Source organism: Anarhichas minor, unplaced genomic scaffold (assembly GCF_050575085.1).
Source record: "Anarhichas minor isolate MPS153535 unplaced genomic scaffold, ASM5057508v1 ptg000011l, whole genome shotgun sequence".
NCBI classification, from domain to species: Eukaryota; Metazoa; Chordata; class Actinopteri; order Perciformes; family Anarhichadidae; genus Anarhichas; species Anarhichas minor.
In genome coordinates this window covers 13,900,775-13,912,268 of record NW_027466457.1, presented here as the reverse complement: position 1 = coordinate 13,912,268, position 11,494 = coordinate 13,900,775, and the positions used below count along the sequence as shown (strand labels likewise).

The 11,494-nt window shown below is 41.8% G+C and overlaps 1 protein-coding gene across 1 annotated transcript in view; it reads left to right on the top strand.

Annotated features, from left to right (window-relative positions):
• Positions 1-11,494, top strand: part of LOC142947745 (unconventional myosin-IXAa-like) — a 125,174-nt gene that overhangs the window by 1,569 nt on the left and 112,111 nt on the right. The window lies entirely within an intron of this gene.

Genomic DNA, 11,494 nt, shown 5'->3' with positions numbered 1-11,494 from the left:
GCTGCTGTGCACTTATACTTCAACACTATGTGTTGCTGCGGATGGAGGTTTATGTTGTTTAGTATATTGTTGTGGGGTCACAACCCACAGACTTAACACGTCTTGTTGTCATATCACTAAAATGTGCAACTTGACATGTCATGGTTTTATTTATTAGTCGAGTATTCGTAATGTCAGTTGTTTTGCCAAAACATTCACTGGTTTCAAGTGTGACTATTTGCCTGTTTGCTTTGTCATGCTGTTATGATATTAAACTAAATATATTTTGGTTTTGGACATCTGGACGGACAAAAAAAGCAATGGATTATTATAGAAAATAATCAACAGATAAATCACATCTCTGATGATGAAGAGGTGGGTCATTTGAGTGTCAGAACATATAAAGTGAAGCCTTTACATGTCGGCTTTGAAGCAGAAAACCATTGTGTTCCAAATTGCTCCACTTAATTAAGTGTTTTGAAATCGTAAATGAGGAAATAAATCAGTCTGGGATATAGGTGAAGGAAATAAAGGCACCTCTAACGGCAGATAGAGCAAAGCAGTTCTGGTGGATTTATCTAATCACAGTTGAGCGACTCAGCAAAGCAGCAGCAGTCCGTTGACATGTTAAAACAGGCCTGCATGGCCTCGGCCACACCACACCACACCAGACCAGACCAGACCAGCAGTGGCCCCCGAGGTCTCTGTCTACAAGCCCAAAAAGCTCCTCCTTCTCCGGCTCAGCCACAGCGCTCAGGAGCAGTTGGCTGCATGTGTGGCAATGTTCACGAAACGCCACGGGGGAAGGGGATAAAGTCATTACAGGTGCGGTGTTTTTGAAAAGCCGGGTCGCCTCGTCGGACTCCCCGGCTGCTGATTCAGTCAGGGGGGAGAATTCCCCTAATGCGATGTGAACTTTGCTGGCATTAACATTTCATTCGGGTTCTTATGTAATTGGCAAAGCTCTTGAGAGCAGGACTGAAAACATTGCTTTGACAGCTCCAGCTGCCCGGCGAACGCGCTCGTGAGCGAAGCAGAGCGGCTCCAAATGCCTCATTTTCTAAACGTGTGACGGATGAAGACGTCATGGCAGAAGGAGAGCATCCACATGTTCTAACCAGTCACAGTCAATATGAACACCACAACAGCTAATCACACACGAGGATGAGGGGGGTTTGAATTGGAATGTCATTCGTTTGACTAATTCATATGGAACGAAAGCCTCTTTTTCTGGAGCCGCTTGAGGACACTACCCACATTTTCTTTAGCGTTAACGACACTGTCCTTCTCCTTCAACATCATAGGATGTCCATCTGAACCAGCTGAGGTCCGTTGGGTCCATACATACATACAGTACCTTTGATCCAGAAAGAGGAGAAACAAATCAAAAACAGAGCCGCTCCACCGAAATGTCATGACGTGTAACGGCTTAATATGGTGTAAAAATGGTTAGTAAATATAAATCCAGGTCATATAGGTTTACGTAAGGAGATTAACTTTGGTGCATCAATGTGACTGAACACTTTAGTTTGGTTTGTTTGATCTGGATCGAGACAAAAAGGATGCATTGTAGCCTTTTAATGATGAACAGGCTTTGAAACAGGTGTGTTGTAATGTTATAATGTTATTGGGTCATAACTAGGGATTGTTTCAACCACGTTTTAAAAGAGCTGTATTTATTTATTTTCACTCTCTGATTCATTGATCAGGTTAAATCTCCGCACTCGCTGTTGCCAAATAAAATACAAAAGGCCACTAAAAAGATGGCTTACTTGACAGTTAATGATCAATACATGGATTTAATGCAGTTCAGCCTTTGAATTCATGCTAAAACCAAAACATCTCAACAACATCTTCTGGTTGGTCGGCTTGCTTTGAGTCAGATTGAAAGCTGACTGAGAAGCATCTCAACCAAATGAGTTAGTTTGCACTAAATTGCCAACCTTGTGTCCTAGAAATTAGTACGAGAATTGTTTTCCCAATTATCTTGTGGTGATATTTTTGCGAAGTGAATTGTTACATTTATGTACCACTCTGGAGTCACAGGGAGGTGTTCTCTTTGATATTTTAAATGGAAAAACAACTGTCCTATATGATCTCGTAGCTGACTTTTATAGCTGACATTCAAACACTTCTCTCACAGATGTATCATAATCTACAAGCTCTGATGATGAAGTCTGTGTTAGATGACGGAAGATGAGCTCATCAGCAGATTTAGGCAGGAGCTAAGGAATCCATCCACTGGAAACTGATAAAAAAATCATCTCAACCTACAAGCGCGCTGACCCGCATTTCTGTTTCGTCTGACCTCTTGAAGGGATGGCTTTAAGAAAAATGTTTTTTTCTGTTGTTGGCGTCCTCGCTGGAGCAGTCCGATCACTCTCAAACCTGCTGCCGCAACGCTCAAGGCTTCATGTAAGACAATACCAGGATGAGGTCAATGTCTCACATACCATGTCAGTGTGCCTATATGCATCTCTAACCAGGTGTATTTATAGAGCCTTCCACAATGTGTGTGTGTGTGTGTGTGTGTGTGTGTGTGTGTGTGTGTGTGTGTGTGTGTGTGTGTGTGTGTGTGTGTGTGTGTGTGTGTGTGTGTGTGTGTGTGTGTGTGTGTGTGTGTGTGTGTGTGTGTGTGTGTGTGTGTGTGTGTGTGTGTGTGGCATCTTAAATAGCGTCTGTCTTTGTCCTGACACAGAGGAGAGGACTTGAGAAGACTCTACAGTAAAGCAGTCAGGTTTCCATTGTTATCACTGGCGTCAACATTATTGTTTGACGGTATCCAAGCAATGTTTTTCTATGGATCCACTCCTTCAAACCTCTTCTACACGTTGGAGCTGCAGTCAGACAGACGGTTTCATTCTTTGCACATTTAAAGGGAAGCCTTTGTTACTTTCTACACTGTTGCATCTTTGATCTGTGATGTTAAATGCATACAAGGAGTATTATAATTTACTCTCCAGTCGTACCTATTTTCCTCATTCATCTGCTCGCACTGCAGTGAGTGATTTCCCAGAATGCTTTTCAACACTTCCCAGTGACCTGAGCGTGATCTGGTTGCATGGAGCTGCATGGTTGATACGTTGTTAGGGTTTGTAGCTGTTGTGATTGTGGAGTGAGAGAAGAAAAGTCTCACAGCTCTCATTAAAACAAACAAAAACAATCATGAGGCTGCAATGCATTCTGGAGAATTGAGGCCGCTATCAGTGGAGTAATCGACGTGTCTTCCTGTTCTTTGTATGCATGTTCCTCTGCATGTTTGTCATACAGCTGTGCCAAGTTGTAACTTGAGCATTTGCTGTTTGCTTCTGATGGATACCAAAATGTGACATTTTAGATATTAAATACATCTTGCTATTAGAGGGTATCTGTTGAGATTCCAAAAAACAAAACCAGCAAGGGATTGGTCATAGAAACCGGTATTGTCTGGGTACCCAAAGCTGGATGTATCTTATTCCTCTGTGCCATAAAGCTCCATTGTTATCCCAAAACTATAACAACACTCAAATTAGCCTTCCTTCACTCAGCCATTATTATTTTGACTTAATCCCACCGACATCATCCTGCTGCAGTAAATACTCACTCGCGTACCAAATGTGTATTAATCCACAGCTGAAAATAGTCCCCAACAAACGCATTATTTACGTCTGTTTTTTAAATGAATATATATATTACTCATCTGTTTTCTTTAAAGAAACATATCTTCAAAAGCAATCAGTACGCCACAGACATGGTAAGAAAGTCAAGTGCAAAGATCAATGCCAGCCTTATTTCATGTTATCCCGGTTTGATAAGTTCACACTATGAATGAAGAAAAAACAAAACGGAACAATAACATTTCCCCAGAAATGCAAAATATAACATAAGCCACTTCTTTTATGGATGTTGCTCATGTACTCCGGCCACATCTGGTCATATTCTTTCTACTCAAACTATCTTTTATTGCTCCTAACAAACGCACTTTATTATACACATGCACGCAGCTTGAAAATTGAAATAGAGAATGCTCAGTAATTTTCGCATCTGAAAAGGATCCTGCCGACACACTCGCCCGTTGACCCGCTGACCTCTGTGACACTCATGTGACAGGAAGACTGAAAAGTGTTTAGTCACACAGTGTTGACGCCTCGAGTCTTTTAAGTGTTTAAGTTGACCGCAGTCGGAATCAGACGACCTCACACAGACACTCCTTCTCTTTCTTTCTTCATCCACAGACGAGGTTAATTCACAAACACATTCTCCTTGTTGGGCTTCACGTATTCTTTTAGAGAGGAACACTCAAAGAAACTGTCCAAAAGAAGAAAGACAAGCCGGCTAGGAATCCTACCTCTGTCTTGTGCGGCTGTCCAACACTATTAGGATCACTTTCACTTTTCCCACAGTCTCCTTCAAAGGAGTTGCTGCAGTATAATATGTGCCACTGGCGCGGATTGTTAGCATGATAGCAGAAGTTCTTTTGATTCCAACATGGCTTGATTCTTAGCAGGGCGCTGCTGTTTGTTATTCCCCCAGCTCTTCAAAGCCCTCTGTGAATTTCTGCATCCATTATTGCTTCTCACATCTCTTTGTATTATTCATTTAACCTCGTTCTATGGCTGTCGCTGCTTTAGGCATGAACGCGGCACGAAAAAGGTTTGTCGTCATGCGAATGCCGTGGTTTTGTTGCCGAAGTCATTTTGACGTGGAGAGTCGGAGGGAGCAAGTCTTGATTGTGTTTAGTGCAACAGGCAGCAGCTGGTGAGGGCGTTGATCCGTCCCCCCGGGCACGTCCCGGGGCAGAGAGCGGCCAGCGGCATCGCCACCCTTCGTCCTGCTCGGCTGATCACAGATGGAGAGACAAGAGCAGAGAGTTGGACAGGGATGATTATGAGAAAGAGTCTAGGCGTTAATACATGTGGAGGGATTCCTTTTAAATCAACCAGCCAACAGGCCCTCTCTGCAGAATATAGGACTATGCCTCTAGCCTTTTTGTATATCCCTCTACTAGCTTCTGTGTATAATGGGGTAAGCCACTGGCACCAGTAGCGTAACCATTGACACACTAACAATCACTGTGCTAGAGAGTTTTTTGGAAATGTTGGAGACCTGTCATCCGCTTCAGGCGGAAACCTCCGGGTCTGAGAAGTGAAGCCAAAGCGAAGGTGCCTCGAACTTGATTTATTTTTAATGGCCACCAGGGGGCGACTCCTCTGGTTGTATAGAAGTCTATGAGAAAATGACTCTACTTCTCTCTTGATTTATTACCTCAGTAAACATTGTAAACATGAGTTTATGGTCTTAATCTCTAGTTTCAAGTATTCTTCAGTACAGCATCATGTTCATTTAGTAAATGATGGACCATTTATTAAGATAAACCATAAAGCAGGGTATGCTTTAGGGCGGCGCTACCTTGTGATTGACAGGTCGCTACCACGGCGTTGTCTGGTCAGGGAGTTGTCCGTGTTTTTGTCTTTCAACTTTAACCCTTTAACACCATATTTTCAGTTCATGGAGGTTCATTGAAATTATTTTGGTTGCCTTAAAATGTCTTGTCGAGCGTTCAGTGGTACTTAACGCCACCCTCTCGTGTCACTTCTGGTTGCAAAAAACCAAGATGGCATCGGCCATAAACCAAGATGGCGACGGCCAAAATAGCGAACTCGAGGCTTCAAAACGGCAACCCACAAAAACTAGCGACGTCACGGTCACTACGTCCACTTCTTATTTACTGTCTCTGATCTGCATGCCAAATGACCTCCTTCACAGCCATTATTCGCTGAAGAGCAGCCTCTCTGATTAGCTAATACTCTTTGCCTTCTTCACACAATTATTTACGCTTCTTGCTGATGAACAAGATTTGTTCTAATTACTTAAAATAATTATTTTCTGTTTAAATTAGTGCTTTAGAATAATGTCTTTAAATCCCAGAGTACTGGGATCCTGTCAAAAGCCCCCAATTGCAGCCAATGCAGTTTTAATAGATTACATAGAATGGATAAAATGTTTGCTAATGGCCCTTATTTAAAGTATCACATACTATCCTAAAAACATAACGATCAGTTTTTTTCTTCTTCAGAAGGCATTATTTACATAACTAATAATGTTTTTAGAAGACATAAGTGAACATTTTGCTATGATAGTTTTGATATGATAGTCTTTCTATTTTATCTCCCTCTTCTTGTTGACTTCTGGGTGGTTTGGGTGCTCAGAGATCCCATCCACATGATCCACACGACCCCAAGCATTAAGCCGGCAGTCATCAGCCGAGCTGAAGGGTCTTTGATCAGTTCTCTGAATCCCTAAAAGCCTCGAGGTCACAGTGTGACAGCTGACCCTGCACTCTGAGGTCTAAAGGCAAGAAAAGGGAATTTTCCCTGCAGCAATGAATAAAATATCTCATTAATTATTTTGTTTACCAACTCAGGAAGCTGTTTTTAGTTTTTTTTCTTAATTCAGTGTCGGGCAGCTGAGCGCAGTCAGTAGCCAAACCATGACTGTTGCAGCTGGAACCCAAAGAAAACAATGGCAGGAGCCTCAGAGGATGTGATGCACCAACGGTACTGAAAAATCTCAAATTGCTATTTATTCCGATTTGTACTTCAGCTGTAATTTGCGTGTGGAAAGGATGATGGAAACCAGTCGTAGATGAGCCCAAAAGCTTGCTTGTGCCTTGAGCGTCCACGTGAAGTGCATGTTTTCAGCTGTGCTGCTGATGCTGCATTGTTTGTCTCACTGTGTTGCCAGCTGATTGATGGAGCTGCAGCTCAGATTGACAGATCTAGCTCAGCAAGCCACTTTTCCCCTAAAGCCAGCCAGAGTTTCTGCCTGTGAAAAAAAAATGCCTATGAGGGTAAATCGGTAAGATAAACTCTCGCCCCTCTGCAATTAGCACCGTGTCATTTTGGGGTTTTGAGGCAGCCGATAATGTCACATCTCGCTCAGGTCTTAAACATTTTTTGACAGCCTGGCCTGCAGACTCGGGAGGCTGCGCTATCCAGCGCTCGTGTCACTTCCCCCTGGAAGCTGTTGTCTTTTAATAAGCGCTCGTCTCATATTTGTGCCGTCTGTGCGGCGTCTGGTTTCCGTCACCGTGGACTCTGGCCGGGACTCGCAGCCAAATTCACGGCCTGCTGAGGAGCGCTGGCAGCGGACGCACACGCGAGAGGAATTTGAATACAGGAACGAGCGTGTGACCTGCTGTCTGCCACTGGTTTGTTGCATTATGCTGTTGGCAGTGTGTGTGTGTGTGTGTGTGTGTGTGTGAGAGAGAGAGAGAGACCGAGAGAGAGAGAGACGGAGAGTAGTGGCCAGAGCCAGAACAAAGCAGTCTGCAACCGGAGGACTTGGGTGTGGCACTCATGTTTGATGAAGCACCAAATGAAATCTGATGTCTCAATGCCAGTGCTTTAAAACCTCTCCATTTCAGCAAACCTCAACACTTTTAGGAGGTCTGACCGAAACGTGTTTCATCAAGCGTCAAAAACCGTCAAAGCACCAAAGTGTTGAATTGCTTTGTCAGGTCTTGTTTACATTTTCTTTCATCAGGTGTTTCCTGATTTAAGTCTTAATTTTGTCACTTTTTTCGAGCAGAAACATCCAAGTCTGTTTTCTGTTTTTTTTGGCTTTTTTGGATTGTTGGTTTGGCAAAATATAGACGTTTGAAGACGTCACCTCGGGCTTTAATGGACATCGTTCACATTCTTTGACGTTTTCTAGACCATGTGGTTAATTGGGAAAGTACTCTGCAGATTAATCGAACACAGTTGCCTTAATTTCGCTTCTTGTATGGCTGTAGAATAAACAAAAGTATGTTCATATACCTCAGAGTAAGGTATCAAAAAAGTATGACTTTGGCATTTGTGCCAAAATGTAAGTGTCTTATTGTCGCCTTGATCAAAAACATCCAAATAACCCCCGGTTCCATTCATTTACTCTTTGTCTCTCCTTAGCTTCCTGTCTCTGTTCTTCTGGCCCTAACAGCTTAGTCATTCTGACAAGGTTGTCTGAAAGTTGCTCCGTCCTGCAGTCCGTCCTGCTTTGGTGCTCGGCTCTAAACTGGGACGCCACAGTACGAATATAGCAGGTGGGAGCCGGTGGTTCAGTGGCTCAAAGTCACATGATGTCGGACATCTTCTCCTCGGTCTTGTTAACGTTTGTGTCGCTGTCCTGTAAAGAAGACAAGAGACTCATCGTGGTTCTCTGGAGGAGAGTGGCAGCAAATTTGCCTGAAATGTAAACAAGCCACTATTGTCTCATTTTAGGTAAATATGGAGGAGGAGCTATGAACATGTGATTATGCAGTTTAACATGAAGTAACGCATCAAACAGTCTGCATCTTTCTTCATTCTGTATGAACATTGTTAGCTGATGATGGCTTTGTGTCTGGCCTTCATAAACGCTCACCATAACAATGAAGACCCACATGTTTTCTACGTATATCCTCATACAAAGATTTGTATGCTGTCTTTAGTAAAAGTTTCTCCTAAAAGTTTTCCTACGAAAGTCCAGCAACACGTCAACTTCCGCTGGTTACATGCATTCAGTCTTTTCAAAACTTCTGTCGTCACAGGAAACAACTTAGTTAGGTTTAGGCACCAATGTTTGGTTTAGGAAAAGATCGTCATGGTCAGAAATACGGTGCCGGTATTAATCATTGGAGTCAACATCGTTCTCTGTACTTTGTGAGAATCCTCATTAGCTGATTTCTGTCCATAAACACTCGTCCTCACAACAAAACACTCACAGGAGACGTGTTTTTAGAGCAGAAGTGATTCATCGATCAGTCGATCAGTCGATCAACAATTTGATAATTGACTCTTCATTTAAGATATTTATCAAGCTCAATGATTTTAGATGGAATATCTTTGAGTTTGTAATGTATTGATACTTACTATATTTAGTCTTTTTTTAATATATACAGTATAATGTATGTAAGAAATACACTGTCAAAATATTACAGTCGTCCCATGTGCCCAGAGATTAGATATCGTGTGATAAGACAGGTGGACAATGTTTTCAGATGTGTAAGCCCAGAGAACACTTCCACCAAAGGAAACATTTCAGCTGCGGGCACAAATGTATCAGGAAGCAGTAGTCAGCCTTCTCTGCAGGGATTTAAAGCTTGGTCCTTCTTCCACCTTTTCTCTTCATCATTCATTCATTCATTCATTCAGCCACTCATTCGTTCATGGTCTTTACTGGCTACATACCACTTCATCCCTCCCTGACTGGCAGCAGTTGCTAGGAGCCAGATTCACTCGCTCGCTCTCAGACAAGCAGCTAGTTGGTAACAATCAGGGTCACTGCTGGTGAGCTTCACAGAGGTGATTCTCTCTATTAACTCGGCTTCAGGTAAGAGGGATTATTCTTATATTTATGTTCAGACTCAGTAAAACCTAATAAAAAGAGGCATCTTTTCAGGCGTGATGAAGCTTTACAGTTTTCCTCACATTTTGTGAGATCTTCAGTTGTGTTGTTTTGTTCTTGATCTGTAACTGACGGCTGGCTTTGTCAACAACATATCAGAAGATGAATCTTACTGTAATATTGTAAGATGCAATATTAGAGGTGAACGTCTTTTAATTTGGCTTCAGTAATATTGAAATGTTTGAATGATACTTAATTTTTCCCACTTGTGATAATCTCAAACAATAGAGCTGAAGCAGTTTAGTTGATTAGTCGATCAATATAAAAGAAGGAATTGGAAAAAAAATTGATAGTACATGAATAGTACATGAATATGACATATTTCACTAGTTTCAGCTTCTCAGATGTGAATATTTTCTGGTTTTCTGAAGCTTAGGTTGATGATACAAAACAAAACATCTGAATATGTCGTGAGAGAAAATAATTGACAGATGTAATAAAAAAATTAAAATAATTATTACTCAACAGAATATAATGAAACGAAGACGAAATACAAGATATTTAAACGAACTCATCATGGAACAATACAAAGTGAAAACAAGCCTCTTAAAGCAGCAGTTGGGGATGCACAGTGGACACATCGATGATGAATAAGCAGCTACATCAGGGAGTCTCAGGCTGCTGTTGTGTTAATGAAAAGCTCTCCATTCCCTCTGAGGCAGCAGCTCCACCGTCTCATCTGGAACGATGATGAAAGCTGCTCGTGTAAAGCGAGCCGCGCACGAGAGCTCTCTCATTGGTCGGTGGAGAACGAAGGAGCCGCGATACGATTGGCTGTTGTCACGGTGCTGAAAAGTCTCACCGGAGAGAAAGTGTGTGTGTGTGTGTTCTCGTAAACCAGGGTAAAGGTATATTGGTGACAGTGAAAAGTGTGTGTGTGTGTGTGTGTGTGTGTGTGTGTGTGTGTGTGTGTGTGTGTGTGTGTGTGTGTGTGTGTGTGTGTGTGTGTGTGTGTGTGTGTGTGTGTGTGTGTGTGTGTGTGTGTGTGTGTGTGTGTGTGTGTGTGTGTGTGTGTGTGTGTGTGTGTGTTAAAAAGCTACGGTCAAGGTGAGCGCGGTAGGGTTTCATTTAAGTCGGAGCAGGGTGTGAAAACTGGCCTGCTGTTGCTACATGGGTGTGAATGAAGGGTCTTTGAGTCATGACACACACACACACAGACACACACTCACACACTCATGCCACCTCTTTGTCTCCCAGTCTCTGTTAAATTCATAAATTACCAGTAATAATATCTATTAATTAAAGAATCCTGTTGTGTGTGTGTGTGTGTGTGTGTGTGTGTGTGTGTATATATATATATATATATATATATATATATATATACACACACACACACACATTTTTTTTACATAATGTTACATTTTCTGCTCACAGAAAGGTGTTTGTAGTTGTGTTTTGTAATGTTTGCTTCATTGCTTGATATTTCAAGTGTTTATATAGGGAGGAACAAATTACATGAAAACTTTAAAGCGAGGCTGCGTGACTTTTATGAGAACAAATAACACACTGTTAATCTGTTAATCCCTGACAAGTCAAAAGTTAAATCCATAAGCAAGTAACATAGTCTCGCTTAAAGATGAAACCTCACAGTCATGAATTGAACACCTCTCTGACACACATGTGACTACAAAGGTTAGGATTCATTGCAGGTAGGGCTGCAAATGATACTGTCAGATATATATATGTTTTAATTAGTGCTGGGCAACGATTAAAATATTTAATTGCGATTAATCGCATGGATTTTTTGCGATTAATCGCATGGATTTTTTGCGATTAATCGCATGGATTTTTTGCGATTAATCGCATGGATTTTTTGCGATTAATCGCATGGATTTTTTGCGATTAATCGCGATTAATCGCATTGTTATGGCAAAGTTCAATAATGAATTCAAAAGTAGTGTATTGCGCACTTTTATTTTAAAAGTACTGCTATATGAACAAAAGGGCAATAACATTTGGTTCACGAGATGCAGGTAGCATGTTTTATACTTAATGTGAATATAATTCATACTTTGTTGGCATCTTATTCTGAAAACCGGATGTTCGTCTGAAGAAACCGGATGTTGTCTCACGTTAATCTTTCCGCTAACTTTCAAAGTCCTTCACTCGC